Genomic DNA, 17,747 nt, shown 5'->3' on the forward strand with positions numbered 1-17,747 from the left:
GGAAAAATCATTTCAAGATTGTCTCTCTAAATGTAACTTGTAAAAAATAATCACAACAGTTCTCAAGTACCATGAAACTTATGGGATCCACTAAATGTTTATTATCAAAATCTGCATAATTTTTTTTGTAAAATTATCCTTCTACATAAACAAATCCCTATAAATATCTCAAACCATTTTGTACCTATATCACATAGAAGAGATTTTAGAGTCATTAACCTTTATATATTCACATTTTGAATGAGGATTGGAAGTCAGAAAATTGTAAAATTGTGGCAAAGCATAAAACATAATGCATTTATTTACCAGGACACAACAAAAATGATAAATTTCACAAGTCTCCAATATTTTCATTCTAAATGTCAAGATTACTATGCAAAATCCCTTGTAGAATCATAAGCTTTCAGCTAAGGTTGAGAACCTATATATGGATTCCTACATATATCAGAAGGTGTCCAAGATTTTGTGGATTTGTGTTTGTTTTCACAGTAAAAACATGTAGGATCAATGGTACTACACTGATGTATGTCACTCTTCCAATATTATGGAAAGCAGGTAGCATTATATAGTACGTAGTATGAATGAGTGGGTTTTAATCATCTCATAGATAATAAAAATAAAAAAAAATAAAAAAAAAAAATGAATAGTGGAATATTGTCAAAATAATTTTAAGAATCTAAAAATTAGTAGTTATTCCTACTTTGCAAGAGATGTGTAAAAAAGACAATTGTTTTTATAAGGATCTTGACATTAGAGAAATTGTGCTGATAGCTGTAGTGAATATGTTCCTCCCAAGGTGAATATGTTAGACAGGGACGAAAATAATTTATTTTCCAACACAAACAACCAATTATTTCACTAAGACTTTTAACCACTGTCTCACTCTTATAGAAGCTTTTTCCTCTATTCAATACCTGATGATCAAAGTGCAATATGGTTGGTTAATCCAAACAGTACATTGTGATCAACATGAATGGTGACTCAATTTATCATCTTGTTATTACTTTATATATATTTCGCATGTAGACTCATAACACATTGTGAATGAGCATGCATAATAGGTGTAATTCTTTTTCCCATGAGAAAATTGGTTATTACACATTAAAATTTATGATTGATGCACCTAATTCTACTAATACGATCTCCTTTGATAGTCTCTCTTTCTTATACCAAGAAATCTCATAAATACATTATTCAACTACAGTAACTAGCTTTTAACAACCCACCACTGATGATCATATTTCTAAGTTTTTCAATAGGTTAAGGGGAGGTCCTATAGACCACGTAGTTCTCAAAGAATGTTAAAAAGTAAAAACACAAACAAAAGGAGACGACGTTTATTGGACGGAGAAACTTAACCTTTGCATTGGCATCCTGGATCTTAGATCTTTCTCCTCTACAATAGAACTTCCAGAAGTGTCCCCGCGACTTACTAGAGTTATTAAAGTCACCTCTTGCTTAAATGTAATAATAGTAGATTCTTGAAATGGTAGACTAATTTATATGAATCCCTTTACATAGTTGGTTCTTCGGTCCTAAATCCAACCACCAACGAGGAAGACCTTGGCACTAGTATAGATGCTTCATGGTGTCTCCAACAATATGAATCAATTCTTCCCCTTCCATTTTGCAAGGGGAAATGTAGAAAAAATCTTGGAATAAGGACCGTGAATGCCCTCACTTCTATGGGGAGGAACTCATAACCACCATTCTAATAATCAAATCCACAAAACTCTCACAAATTAGAAACACTACCTCTCCTAAACAGTCTAAAAATTATAGAAAATAACCAATTTAAGTTGAAACGCTCCAATGTTGATCTCATCCAAAAAAAGTTGTGATATTAGATTCCACAACATAAATGAAATCAACACAACCCATAAAAGACAGTAGAAGCCCTGTAAAGGCATAATGAAGCCAAATTAAATGTACCCACATATTGATCTGGTCCGAGAAGCCAATAGGAATCCCAAATGTGATATAAAATTTGAATCACAATAGTCTACAAACACTACAAATTCCAAATATGGATAGGGATGTTATATTTTTCTCTTGATAAGCCCCCTCAGTCTACTATTCTTTTCTGGTGATGTTGATTTTGCTCCTGCTTTGCACAAATTGGTGCAACGTGGTTACATGGTCTTGCTTGTTATTCCATTTGGAGTGAGAATCTCTTTGACACTTTACAATGCTGGGCAATTTGTGTGGGATTTGCCTAGCATTGTTCAGGGGGAGGGTCCTGTTCCTGAAAAATCGTTTTTGTCACAGTCACCTGAGTTGGCCTGTTATCCACTTCATTGATTCTCAGGGGATGACTCAAATATTACAAATGATGAAGAGGCTATTGTCTATAAATGGATGCCACATAATGGGTACATTGTTGGAACAAGTTCAACCCAAACTTATACCTTGCATTCAACTCATATAGTTGTAGATTTGTCCAGAATTCAATTTATAGGACCATCAACACAAGTGAGTGTTGCCCTCTCAAGGGGCTTCAGTAGCTTTCCAATGTCGTCATCTTAATTGGCACAAAATATTATTCCAAATGTCAAAACTTCCTCTACACCAATAATTTCTAGAAAATCTCTTCCAGTAATCCCTTTTTACATATGTTGGTCACTCTGGTACACCATTTGATACCAATCGAGCACCAAATTCAACTCCCTCAGTTCACCTAGCTCATATTCAAGGTTTGAAAGGGAAACTTTTGAAGCTTGTAAATACATTTGAAGGATATTTTCTACTCGACCATGTTCCACCAGAATATCATAAAGTATTTGGAAGACTTTTATATCTTGCTGAATATGGTTCTTGTAAATTGGTTAATTTAATAAAGAAGATGTTAGATACTTTTTGCATAGAGGGGAAAGAGCACAAAAAATTCTTGTGTTTAAGAGAACCTGCAACTACCTCATATGAAATTAATCCTTGCAATACAAGTTCTTCAGATGTGGTTAGCAGAGAGTCTCAGGCTATGAAGATAGAGATGAGCAAAAAAGTACAAGAAACATATTTAGATTCAGATGCATGTAATAATTTGTTGCTTGAAGATGCTGAGGAGTACTATGTGGAGGAAAATGTTGTTTCCTACACAGATGAAGGATCACTTGATGAAAGTGCATGTGATGCATTAGAAGGAGATAGAAATGAAGATGGCTTACTTTAGATATATAGGAATGCCAAGATATATGTTGCAGAGGTTAGGCTAGAGGTATTCAAACAAGAGCTACAAGGACTTTTAGTGAGCCATTCTCGAAAAAGTTTATTATCTAGGTTTTTGACTTTATATTAACAATGATATGAAAAAGCACTTGATTGCAGGATATTTGGCATTCAAGAGATTCAAGCTCTAATTGAGAAAGTCAGAGATGTTGCAGTAACAGAGGAAGAACATGATGGTTCTGAACAAAAATTCCTTATTGAAAATTGTAGACGTTGAAGTAATAAGTAATGACATTGCATTTGTGGCCAGTTTAGTTGGTAATGGAAAATTTTCATTGGTGCATCACTGCATTGTATGAATGTTAATACAATTCCATGTTGATAGAAAAGATTTCTTTAATGACAAAGAAAGTTCTTATGTTGAAGCTTTTGCTTCTCAACATTGTATCATCAAATACACTTTATTAATTTGTGTGTTTGATGATCGAGTCAATCAATGGCGTAAGGACCTACTGGGGACAGTTGGTTGGCTAAAATTATTTTTGAGATTATTGCATATTATTTTGTTATTCGACCCCTTTCTTTTCCTAACTTTCAGAAATTAGATATATACACTAGATTTTTTTATCAAGTTTTCTTAGTACAAATGACTAAGGTGGGGAATGTTATCCCTTTTGGATAACAAAATGGAATCACTCTATTTTTGGAGCTACACATTTGCCCAAGAGATAAAATTTAGGATTTGAAAACAACTATTTATGGTAGATAAACACCCATGGTAGAATTCTTGCTTATTAATCCATAATATACAAGTTTTTAAACTTGATGTTCTTTTGATATGAGCATTTGGTAAGTGGACACTCATCTCACGGTCCATTTTGATCAACTCTATTCTTATGATTGTTGCACCAGGAAAGGTGTGTTCTTAGCATTCTACAATTTACTGTGAATGAGACATATAATGTTTGTGCTTAAAAATTAAAATTATAAATAAAATATTTGTAATGTAAAAATAAAATAAAAAAGTAGCAAGCATATATATATATATATATATATATATATATATATATATATATATATAGAGAGAGAGAGAGAGAGAGAGAGAGAGAGAGAGAGAGAGATTAGCATAAATTTACGTTAACTTTGGGTCTTTTGTATAAAGACATCCATTTTAACTTTGAATTTTCTAAATATAAAGAGAATCATATTTTGATTTGTTTGTATTATTTTTTATGTTCAATAAATTTGAAGTTAAAATGAATTCATGTTGATTTATACTTGTAGAGCAATCATTTAGATCTTATCCTAGGTCATTTGGATTTAACATTTAGTGTCTTTACTAATATTCATATTACCTTTGTATGAGAAGTGCCATGGAAGATGTAATTTCCAAGTAACAACTTTGCAATGTACTGAAATTTATGTTTCAGAAAAAAAATTTAAGATCTTAAAACCCTTTTTTTAAATAAGCCTATCTGTTAAAAGTTCTTTCCAATGTCAACATGGCATGGATGTATCATTCGAGTGTTAGTAGGTTTGGAAAAAAACTTTCGGGAAAAGTTTTAAGATCTTTTTCCTTTTATTAATAAGCCTACCTGTTAAAATTTCTTTCAATTATCAACCTGGCAAGATCAATGTATCGTTCCATAAGTTTTTCACAGGGAAAACATATACTAGACAATCATAGATTCACAGTGGATATTTCCCAATTAAATTGAATTATTGGTACAAGTTGTACAAGATGAGAATTCTTATTTAACCCTATGTTGCGAGTCTATTCTATCAATACTTACACTCTAAGATACTTAGGTCACGGAATTCGAGTAAACATTTTTTTAATGAAGATTTAATGGTGACTTGTGACTCACCAAAGACCCAAGGGTTGAGTCAATAAAGATTCCACAAATAGAAAATAAAGGAAAATACATGTTTCTTTTAAAATACAAGATGTTTGGAAAAATTCATCCTTGGATTGAAATGTGATGTGGAAATTCATGATATACGTTGTGGAAAATTAAAACATTTGGATGTCTAAACTAGATAAAATATTGAATATATAAAGTTTCTTATGATCATGAAGAAAAATGAAAATTTCATAAATCTTGCTACATGAGAATTGAGGACAACTAAGACACTTCCCTTTATGATAGTAGTTTGTTATAACTATATTAATTCATTTTTTCTTAAATCAACGCTAAAAAGTGTGTCTTGATTAGTAATTTCGAAAATGAAGTATAAAAGTGTGCCAAAAATTATGTCAAATCAATGGATTAGGGGAAATCAAGGGAGATATTACATAAATTATGTGCCATAACTCCCCTAAAAATTAAACTCGGTGAAAAAATAAAGCAAGCCCAATTTATTATTGTCATTATAAAATTGAAATAAGCATTGTCAAAAAATTGTGGTGACTGTTCTAAAACTAGTAGAGAGGGAAAAGGTATGTTTTTTTCTTGCCTTAGTTACATGCTAGACTCCATCTCATCATGCAAATACAATATAAAAATAATTTTAAATTTTATTCCAAGTATGTTTAAAAAAGAGTTGACATGTACACTTTTAGCATTTCATAGAGGAGGGTATCAAATCTATTACTACAAAGTGGCTTTTCACCAAAGTAGTCAAGTTAAACAAACGTGGTCTAATCAATTGAGATAGGGTAGTTCCCCTAACAAATTTTGGGGTTAGGTCGAGTAAGATCAAACCATTAAATTAAGACTTTCATGCGGTAAGGTTTGCTAACACTGATTATGGTGCATGCATCATATCCCTCAAATTCCTATCTTTCAAATTATGATTCCCTCTGAGATTTTTCTATTCATTTTCATTATATCCTTTACATTTAAAAATAAACTCTAAAGTTCTTTGATTGCACCTGACAGGAAATGTTGATTGTTCACATAACCCAAACGAACTTCACACCACTTTACTCAGACTGTTCACTCAAAATGGAAATAACAGATCCCTCCACCTGCATGTCCAGCCAATCCAATCCAAGCACTCATATGATTTCTTATTTACTCCAATTTCGACCATGGGAGTTATTATACAAGGCCATTGTTGGAAAGTCTTGGGTGGAAGCAGGGCCCTATTGTTTGCAGAGTGTCGTTTACTATCTGGAAATGCTCCCGGACTCCACCTCGAGCTCCTAAAAGGTATTGGCGATGATCATCCAAATCTCTTTGTTTCCCTAGAGTTTGGCTAAAGGGTTTATCTGCAAATTCCTTCTAACAATGATCGACCTAAAAGGGTATGTGGGAGATTATGTGCCAGCATGTCCCAGAAAATCTATGACATGGACTATGCGAATGTGCCCAATGTGTCAAAGTAAGAGGCTTCACCAGCATAATAAAATCATCAAGAAGGGAAATCTCAAAAGAAACATAATATTATCCACCACCAACAGTTTCTAAGGCATAGGAATGATGTATATGGACCAAAGTTATCGCGTTGAGTAGGGTTATGTACTGCGTTATCTATTTTTCATGTTAAAGCACAAATTCAGTTGATTCCACACACACCAACTCAAATTGAGGCACAATTCAATCCTGAAATATCTCTTCTAATATAAGAGAGATATCTTATGCACTCGCACCTGTACATGTTCTAGTTCTTTGAAGGCTTCACTAATTTATGCCTATGCTATGTCCATCTGCATACTCACATGCAAAGTGAATGAGTTTTCTTCTGCACCAAATTCTTGAAGGAGAAGCAATTATATCAACTGGGTATTACACAGGCTACGTTGATGAAAGAGATCACTGTATTGGTAAAATGATGTCACATCTTATGTTTTCATAGTTGTCGATTTTCTCTTTACCACTAATTTTAATTGCTTTGCCTTTATCATCTCTCAACACATCTGGCCGAAAAATTCCTTTATTTTATTATCTTAACCAATCTTTCTCCCTCACCAACCTTTCTCCCTCTAATTAATACAGGAAAGGTGGTCTAGCCTTTAAACTCCTTTACCATATAATTTCCAGCACGTTGCGAGGAACGCCTCGTCTATTTGTAACTGACTAGAAATAAGAAATACAGAGGATTTAGCAAAGAGAGCGACTCCTTTAGGGATAAGAGTGGACTATCAAAAAACAAAAAAGAGTAAGAGGTTTCACCTACAAAATAAAATCTATGTCGAATGACTCGCCAATTGAATCATATATATAGGGAGAATGCGGTTACACGGAAGCTCACTGCTAGATATAGAGCCAAATTATGACAAGGATAAAGCGACTATTGAAAATATTATAAAATGGAAGCTCGATATATGTTAATCTTATGTGTTCCTTTTTGATAAAAAATATCTTTGCAAAGGACTTACGAAAGCATGATATCTTAGTTGACGAGATTATCCTCTCAAAAGTATAAAAAAAGTGAAAGAAAAGTAAAGGACGTCAAAGAAAACGATGCGTTAGTTGATTAGCATAGTTGTTCACAAGTTTTCCAAAAAAATTGTGAACATATATATACTCCAAAAACGAAAAATAGTCCAAAGTTTACATTAGTCCAAAGATTTATTTTTCAAAAAATGATAAAAAAAAACTAAATGAAGATAGTTGGAACGCACTCACTCTATCTTGATATTACAATCAAAAGTTATAAACAATTTTCTATTAAAAACATAATATTTTTGTTAATATATTGATTCTGTGCCATATTCGGTCATTGCTACGTCAATAACATAACTTAAATTTCCATAACCATTCACTCTAAAGGGGAAAGTAAACTTCACTAGTTATTTTGTATATCTTTAAAATTTGATTACTTTGTTTTCTATAATTTAAGAATTAATTGATTTTTAATGAGAGAAAAGTAATAGTAAATGTGTTATAACTAAGATGAGATAGGTTAATCTTTTTTGATGATATGAAATCTATCATCACTCAGTTGTCAAATCATGAGTGAGCATCATCATTATTGAAGGAATACCATTGAGTAACCACACACTTCGAATTACCCACTACTGGTTTCTATGGGGGAAATATTTCACTGTTTCTAAGATGGCTCTCGACCTTTAATACATGAAAGGAATTTGAGTCCTTAGCCAACTAAAAGCACTTTAAAAGCACACTCATGATAGAGGTTTTTTATCTCAATAAACATAAACAATTAAAAGTTTTAATTGGTTATTTATTATGTAAAAAAGTAGTATATTTTTTTTACTATTTTCAATAAATAATCATTTTCAAGAATATTCTTCTTTGAAACATAAATAAAAAATAAATATTAGAATTTTCCTTAATTTAAAATAATTTTGATACTAGTTTTAATAATTAAGTTCATTGTACTCATAGACATTTTCATTGGCATTTTCTTAGAGTTTTTCCTTTTACGGACATTTAGTCTCAATTTTTTTACCCTTTGCCTTAGACATTGAGGAAAAATGGTCATCATCTTAACCAAATCTTCTCTTCACTCTAAATAGCGGGTTTCATCTTTCCATTCTTGTAGATTTCCTCATGCAAATAAACCAATAACCTCACACATGCATAGAAATGTTCCCCATGTCCACTGGAATTTTACAACCAAACTAACATAATGAAGAAAGGGACTCAAGATGCATTAATTCTTGGATATCTCTTTGCAGTAATGCTTAAACCAATACTTATAATCCATATGTCTATATGTCATTAAACACCTATTCTAAGGGTAAAAAAATTGAGAGTAAATGGCCCTTGAAGGCAAAACCCTAAGAAGAATTCCAATCAAAATGGCTAAAAGCACAATGAACTTAATTCTTAAAACTAGTAAAAAACAAATTTAACCATATTGATGACTAGGGTTTGCAGCTCTTGGCACTTTGAATAGTTCATGTCATCAACTTCACCACGAACAACTCTGACCTAGTGAATGTAAAATTTTCCAAGAACACCTAAAGAGGGTAGTTGGGAAGCAGTCTCACACACAATATCGGAAGCGTTGGCTTATCATTTGAATCCACAATCACTGTTATAATCCTCACATGCATGATTCTCTTATACTCTTGTGAAGTATTCATAAAAGTTGCATTAGGCCCTCCAAATTCCATTGAAACTCCAAACCTCTGAGCAAATCCAATAGCCATATATGCTTTGAACTCCCCTAGAGACTTTGATAGTGTCAAAGCCAATAGATGTGGCCATGACAACCTTAACACCATTGATATGTACACTCATGAAATCAAAGGAATCCCAGACCTACCCTTCAGTTCCAATATATTATACTAGAACCCTACATACATCCTTGGAATTACCGTAATCAAAATCCTTCAAAGCAACCTTCGATGCGTTCATATCAAGGGCACCTACCCAAATCGGCATGGATTCTGCTATAATAGTCTTCATTGAGAAGAGAAACATTGTACATGGGAAAGTTGATGAGGTCTGTAATCATAGTTTGGAAAATCGATAGTGGCTCCAACCTCCCCTAGGAAATCATTGCCTAGTCAATTTTTTGTCTAGCTCTTTGAATTTTTTCTCTGAGTTGTATTGACTTGACTGGTAAAAGCAACAGTGTGAAAACTCATCCATTTTGTCTTCATAATTTCCCTTACCTAGCATGACAACATAATAAACCAACAATTCCCTCCATACTCAAGGACTTAATTAAGGAATTGTATAAATTTTGTGGTCAGTAATTTTCCATAAGTCATTTTGCTCGAGGCATAACTATATGCTGCAATGGAAAATTTCCATCACTATGTAAGAAACCAATGAAAAAGAAGGTTGCTCTTTGTAATCATAGTCCCAAATACAATCATCTAAATAACCCATTTGAAATCCTTCTTTTCTCTGCATTAACTTTGTATCAACTCATACATTATGATAAGTCACTTCCTTCCCATCACTTTCATTTCACACCAATAAGTTCACTCAACATTGCAACTATCGACTCAGTTGTTGACGTTGTTGATGTTGTTAGCTCAACTTATCCTACATCCATCCTACTCTAGCATTATGGCTTCCAAAATCACAAAATAACTCTCGCCTTCTATGACATGTTAGGTTGCATCATCAATGTCACCTTATGGGACATGCAATGCCATGTTGAATGGGATGAATTTCTTGACCTTGCCACGTCAAAATCCACTCCATTCCTTCTAATCAAAGGGGATTGTGACGTCGAGTTAAATGGAAGGAATATTGGAAATATCCCCACAACTTGCCTTCTTATAAACCCAGATGTTGTTGCAACACACCAATTCCAGCAATGGTTTTAGGAAAGAGGTTCTAATCCATCCTTTCCTTCACTGAGTGGAGCATACACATGTTTCTCTATCAAGGTTTTCAAAACAAAAACAAATTATAAAAATGTTGCAATGTCCCATTCTGAGAAATCTCCATGGATTTTCGTCTATGCTACTACTACAATAATTAACATGGAAGATTTTTACTTCCATGCATGCCCCCTCCTCATTCATGGGATGAAATTCATGGGAAAGGTTGTCCAACAATCTAAAAGCATGTGTCATTGCATGAAATGCCATGCAATGGTTCCTTCCTTGAATGTAAATATCATTATGTACTTCATCTTGAGTTGCATGACCACACTAGGCATCTAGAGAATGTCATTGCTTTCAATAATACTACAACTAAACTCTTGGTTGCAACAACGAAGGACCTTTTCCTCCTTTCAAGCGAGCTAGAACCCGTGAGAGACATCTCCACCAAGATCAAATGTCATCATTTATTTTTCACCCTTCTTATTGAAATAGACAATTTCAACATCATTGAATGTGTCTGCCCAACCCTTATGCAATTTGATTTATGTTCAAACCTTATTTCATTCCTTTTAAAAAAACCCAAAAAAATTAAACTCATCTATTATGTTACCTTCTACCTACAAGGAAAATTAAACTCCTCTATTATGTATCTTCTACCTACAAAGATTCCCATTGTTCTTGGACATTTATGTTAGTGCAATTTTCTTCTTAAATTTAATCTCCTGCTCATTTTTTAGAAGATATACAGAAACTCAAATTTTCATTATATTTCATTCTCCATATATTTCGCTCAAATGTTACTTTCCACATTCTCACTACTCTTATCTGCGTTCTTTTGCACCTCTCAGTAAAATTGCAGTCCATTCGTTTGAAAATCCAAAAATCTTTGTCTGCTTGCAACGATCTCACCGTGGAACGGGTAGTTGTCTGGAATCTAGGACAGTACCTGCAAGAAGATTTAATGTGTTCTGCTGGGCCCAAAAGTAGGGTGGCGCCACCCACTCCCCCGGACACCGACGTGGCAACGACCTACAATGAGACCCTAGAGGGGACGCGGAGATGACGAAAGACACGGGGGAAAAACGGGAAAGAGGAGACGGAGGAATGGCAAACAGTCGGAGAGAGGAGGCCGAGAGACGTGGGGTCCAGTCGCGTGACAGCTCAGATAGCTGGGAATGCGAAACAGAGGAACAAATAAACTAAAGGGTCAAAATCTCTTTGATATGGTGTTGCATTAAGTCGTCCGAATAATGGGTATGAGAAAGGAAGAGCTGCTGAAAGCAGGAATTATCGGACGCGTTGTTGATCATGCCGATGCCAATATGAATTTTGATGTGCTCTACGAGGATAAACGAATCGGTTTAGGTCAAGAAGTACCGCTGGATGATGTGCGAGAAAAACCTACTATTGCAATCATCGACAATCTGCAAACGTTCAGGTTCCCCACATTAATAACTCTGGTAAATTTGATTGCTATTTACTCAGAGTTACTCCTCAATAATTAATATTGTATTATTGATATTTGGTCAAAATCAAATTCGACTTCTACAATTGCAATGAATTGATAATCAGATTATGACTCATCCTGACGCTCGCGGAGGCGAGTATTTGCACTGGTATGTTGTAACCATCTTGAATTTTGATAAAATTTGTCATAGTATGGTACCGAAATCCTTTATTGAACTTCCTATTCACAATATTAATCCTCAGTTGTACAGGTTGGTTACCCATTTCGTTGTCGTCAACCAACGTGAAGGAAAGAGATAAATTCAACCAACCAAGAATCGAATTATGTAATCAATTTCAAAATTCCAAGATTCCTAGGTTCCCTCGTTAAACATAAACATATGACCAGTCTTACTAATCCCAAGATATCAACTGCAGCAAGGCCAAAATAAGACAGAATCGAGCACAACCTCCTAGAATCTCAACATAAAATCGAGACATTCAGCGGTGCAACCTAAATAATAGGGACCCAGTCTACAATCGAATTTGGATGGGGTTAAAAATCAATATCTCTTTAATTGTATTTCTAATCTCTTTAATGTGTTTAAATTATTTTATTTATTTTACATGGTTGTTAAATAATTTGCAGCCGATTTCAATGTGACATAAATTCGTTAAATACATAAACAAAAACTTACATTATTATAAACGTTAGAAATATATATTTCAACAATAACTTAAATTATTATAAACGTTAGAAATATATATTTGAATCATAATAGATATAAACAATAACTTATATTTTCTGAATTCAGGCACGCTTCTGTCATTTATATTGAATAATTAAAAAAAAATATTTTTGATAGTAATTATATAGGAAAAGTTTTATCTAAGTGTTTTGAATTATTCAATGTGATTTTTTTAATAACAAGATGAAAACCCATAGACAATAACTTAAATAAAAAATAATATAAAAACACTTAATCAAATTAAAAGCAATAATAAACAACTATATATATATATATTAATATATAATATCAATTATTAATATCAAATTATATTAAATAAAATCTAATCAAACTTTATAAATATATAGTTCAATCATAATTGAAATAAATAATAATCTACACTAATAGAAATGTTGAAACATATATTTAAATATAAAATTTAAAATCATAATTTACAAGATTGAATTTGAATTTAAAATCATAATTCACAAGATTGAATTTGAATGCGCTAAATTTCACTAAAAAAACTAGAATTCATTAATACGCATGCACATCCTTTGGTTGAAATACACCCCTATTCAACATAACCTCTCGATACCTCTTAAAATAATGCAAAAACATAATTAAAAAATAGAAGTAATTCTTGAATTCACGCTTGGATCTATATGGAACAAAAGATTTAGGTAAAAATTGCATAATAGAAGTTATTATTATTTTATGTAGTTCATCATGATGACAAAATGAAGATGCAAATAATAGCCATATCTTAAATAAAATGAAGATGCAAATAATAGCCATATCTTAAATAATGAAAAACACTTTTCTGACCTATTTAGCATGTAAAGAAAATATTACATAGGTGTGAGGAACTTCGAAAGCAAAGCACCAAAATTTATTCCTAGTTCAACTGAATCGAACGAAGTAGGGAAATTTTAATTTTGTTTACTTACTTTCTTGAATTTGGATAGATTGTATACGCATTCCCTTTTATTCTCCGTCATCAAGAAATTGTGATTTGTAAATGGTTCCAACTTAATAAGTAATTTTTTTATTAAAAGTATTGATAGAAGATTAATGAGACATTGTTTTTGGTGTGTTAGAAAAGAAAGTGTATGTTATTTGAGAAGGCAAATTGCTGTAATTACAACAAAAGTGCTCTGAAGTGGCCTTTATCAGAGAAACGAATAGTGTCTCTCATATCGTACTCTAATTAAAGAAACCAAAGAAAGATATACAACTCTTATTTGTAATTTTTAAGACGTCGAAAGTATATCTTAAATTTTATTCTAACAAATATTTATATTTTAATAAATAATATTTTATTCATAGCATGAAATAATGGTAAAAAATCATTCCCACCTAAGTTGCATGCTGACCACTATTTTCTCTTTTGTATTATAAATAATGGAATGTTACGAAACACAAATATGCAATAATTGATCTACTCCATATTGTATAGTGTATAAGAAGAGAGTGCAACCTTTTACAACTATTTTTAAAAGGGTTACAGTTACCTTCATAATCACTTTTGGTTATACATCGTAATTTTTCAATCACTTGTTAACTTCTGAATTACGGAACTTATCCTTCCTCATATATAAGGTTCTCACAATTATGATATAGTTTGTAAATATCTAGGCTCCTACTTTATATTTCTCAAACTACTAATAATGTTAGCATTGGTATATATTTTATATATATATATATATATCACAATTATGATCATGATATAGTTAGTAAATATTTAGGCTCTTACTTTATCTTTCTCAAACTAATATATATATATATATATATATAAAATGAACAAACATGTCTATATTCAACATCTTTATAACATTAATCTTCCGTGAAATAGAATGCCATATCCAACCATATACAAAAAAAAAAAATTGACTCATCCACACATCCGTAGATGGTGTTAATGTTGAATGTTGAACTTTTCTATTCATATAGGTAGAAAAGCAAAATAATCACTCAATGTATGCATATTGAAACCTCAACGATTACCCTATATCACTCTTGAGATGTCCTCTGTTGTCCTTCAAATCACCACTATTCTTTTGCAAGCCCCTTTCTCTTTTCATTAATGTTGTATTTATTTATCTTTAAGAAATTATTTATCTTCAACTTCCAAATCATCTTCTTCTGCCCTTACATTTCTAGTAATTACCTTTTCATTTCTAAATTAAGATCTATCATCTTCTTCTATAGTGATTCATCTTCTTTATGTCATCCTCCGTATCAAAAATGATGAAAGGCACAAATAAAACATATTATTGGCCAAGAATGAAGAATTTTATTGTTGAATAGATTGCCAGATGACTAAAAAACCAATAATTTTAAGTAGAATGCACTTACCCAGTGGGATTTCTACAACCAATCCCAATTACTGAGTGGAAGTGGGAAATCATACCTATCGACTTCATCATAGGATTGCAAAGGACATCCAAGTTGAACGATAACATTATGGTGGTATTTGACAAGTTGAGAAAGACAACTCACTTTATAACTGTCAAGTCCACTAACAAATCCATTGATATTGCTCAAATTTTCATGAAGGAAATATTCAAATTGCATGGAATACCGAAGAATATAATATCATATTAGGATGCCAAGTTCACCACCATTTTTTTAAAGCCATTATATGTTGGTTTTGGGACCCAAATGAATTTTACATCAACATATCATCTTCAAACACAATGAAAAATTAGAAGAGAGTATAATTTTAGAGGACATGTTGAGGATGTATATCATGCATTAGCTAAAAAGATGGGAAAAGTCTCTACCATTCGCTGAATTTGTATACAGCATTGTGTTCCAACAATGAATGAAGATGAGCCTTTTCAATACATTTTATGTGTTGGAAACAAAATCCTTATATTTGTGGAAATTTGGTACAATCACATGAGTTGAAGAAGGTGTCACGGACCCATTTATACTTAAAAAAAAGAAAAAAATCTTTTGTCTACCCATTTGTGTGATAAGGATTGATGGCAGCATGGTTGAATAGAATTATTGAATGAACTCTTTGTTACATTCTTACCTTAAATCCAGGATGTCTTCTCTATAATATGTGACACCCTACTAAGCAATTACTATGAATATCATTTTAATCCTTTGTACATGTTAGGTGTTATTGTAACTCTGCCATTATTATTTACACTTTTCTTTGTAGTCGATAAGATATGGCCACCACACTATTTTATTTCATTTCTTGGCAACTATTGTAAGAAATGCACATGGTTGTCATAGTTTATATTAAAATTCTATATCTAAAGATGTTATTATGCTCGTGGGGTGCTTCCTTAGTCGAATGGATTTATTATTTTTATTTCCATACTTTAAATTTTCATTGCATTAGGGTTACAATGCTATGGGGTGATTGATGTAATACTACATCTATGGTTTGGTGTATTAACAACTTTTAAGCACCAGAATTATTACCATCTAGGCACTAATACCCACCATGCCTTACGTAGACTCTACTGCCCATGACAACTATTCTTCAACACCTACCTTCTCCCACCAGCTCAATCCATGTACCCTAACAAATGTCCTCCATCCTTGCCAGGGAGATGGGACATCAACGATCAAGAATTTGGGTTTCATATCTATGTTGAGCTTCTTTTCAGCCAAACCATAACCTTCCACCATGCTTTCTTGTCCTCCCTTAGTTCGACACTTTGCTACTAGAATGTGAGAGCTTACGTTCGAGGGCTAATGGCATGGGCCTAGTTCTCTTCTCACTAAATCATACTATTTCCACCCTATTCCTTGTCTACCATGGCTTCCACCATCCCCAACTGAACTCATTGTTCTTCATAACGTTTTTCTCTTGGGAATCTAAATGTCTACCTGGTTTGTCATCGAAAATTGCTACTCATCTCCACCACGTAGCCAACAGGGAGCAACAATGCCATTCAACAAGGTCTTCCATACGGTATAGGTAATCCCTGGAGTTAAATCTCAATCTAGTTATTTTTTGTTTCTCTTCATCTTTTCCTATGTTATTTTCTATTTACAACACTGACTGTGTTTTACATATGCATATATTTGCGCAAGATTTCACTGGTAGCACAGGGCGAGGATTCAAGAGACCCATTCACAACTGCTATCACCCATCAGAGAACTATCTTTAAGTTCCTTTTCGATCATCTATGGTTGCCTAGGAGGCTTCTCTACACCTACCCAATACTCTGCCTCTCCTACTCACCACTTTGATTTATGGTCTATGCTACCTAGGTTTAATCATCTCCATACAGCCTCCATCGTGTTCCCTAGTGCAAGTATAGCTACCATTTCCATGGATTTGCTTTTAGAGTTTCAAGGTATCGTTTAATTTATTTAATGGTAATATGACTCCTACGAACTAATTCCCCTATTTTTGGTTGTGAACAGGTTTAGGTATCCCTCAGCCACCTATCCCACAAAATGTGTCATTCTTGTTGGCTTCCCACAGTCAAAGCAAGTGCTAAGTTTTCTCCAGGTTGGTTCTGCGATTCAATCCCTTCCTTCTCAGCATCTTACTATAGTTGCAACGTCAAAAGTAAGGATTTAAATACGCCTACTGACTTTGTTAGAGGTTAAATGTTTTCTATTTGATTCCTTATGGAACTCCTACCAAAATGGATTTTTTGGGTCCTTTGGCATGGAACCTATCCTGACCGCCTCATGGTTTCACCCTGTTTAGAGGTCACGATACTTCTCAGGTTCTCCATATGGTTAAAGATCAATAAATCTGCCAACAAAATGGTTCTTGTTATAGGTTCTTGCTGTCAATCAACAACCACTTACTTTGGTTCCCTAGGATGTTTCTATGAATTCCGCTGCTAGATTTTACTAAGTTGTATTACATAGATATGCCACAGGGCGAATATTACTCATGCTTACTATGTAGGTGCTTCTTAGACATCTAGATCATTTAACAGTCATGACTTTGTTATATTCTTCAGTTTTTCTTTTCCTTAAGTTATTTGGGGACATACTTCTACAATTTAAATGAGTTCCTCTTCTCTTTTTATAATTCTTTTTTTCCAATATACTGTGAAATGTGCCTTAATGAACAAATAATATATGGCTATGTTGATATGGTAATATTTGTGTATTTGTAGTTTTTTTGTGGCACTTCATGATTTCCTATAACTATTATGCTCACAACTATCATATTCGTGAATGGTTTCACTGGCAATGTTAGCTTCCCTTAT

At 33.0% G+C, this 17,747-nt stretch overlaps 1 pseudogene; it reads left to right on the top strand.

Annotated features, from left to right (window-relative positions):
- The first annotated feature begins 2,036 nt into the window (after positions 1-2,036).
- LOC149150713 (uncharacterized) lies at positions 2,037-3,442 on the top strand (annotated as a pseudogene).
- Positions 3,443-17,747: the final 14,305 nt, after the last annotated feature.

This window comes from Pinus tabuliformis, chromosome 9, assembly GCF_031772625.1.
Source record: "Pinus tabuliformis cultivar Carrire ecotype Pingquan chromosome 9, CPIR1, whole genome shotgun sequence".
Taxonomy (NCBI): Eukaryota; Viridiplantae; Streptophyta; class Pinopsida; order Pinales; family Pinaceae; genus Pinus; species Pinus tabuliformis.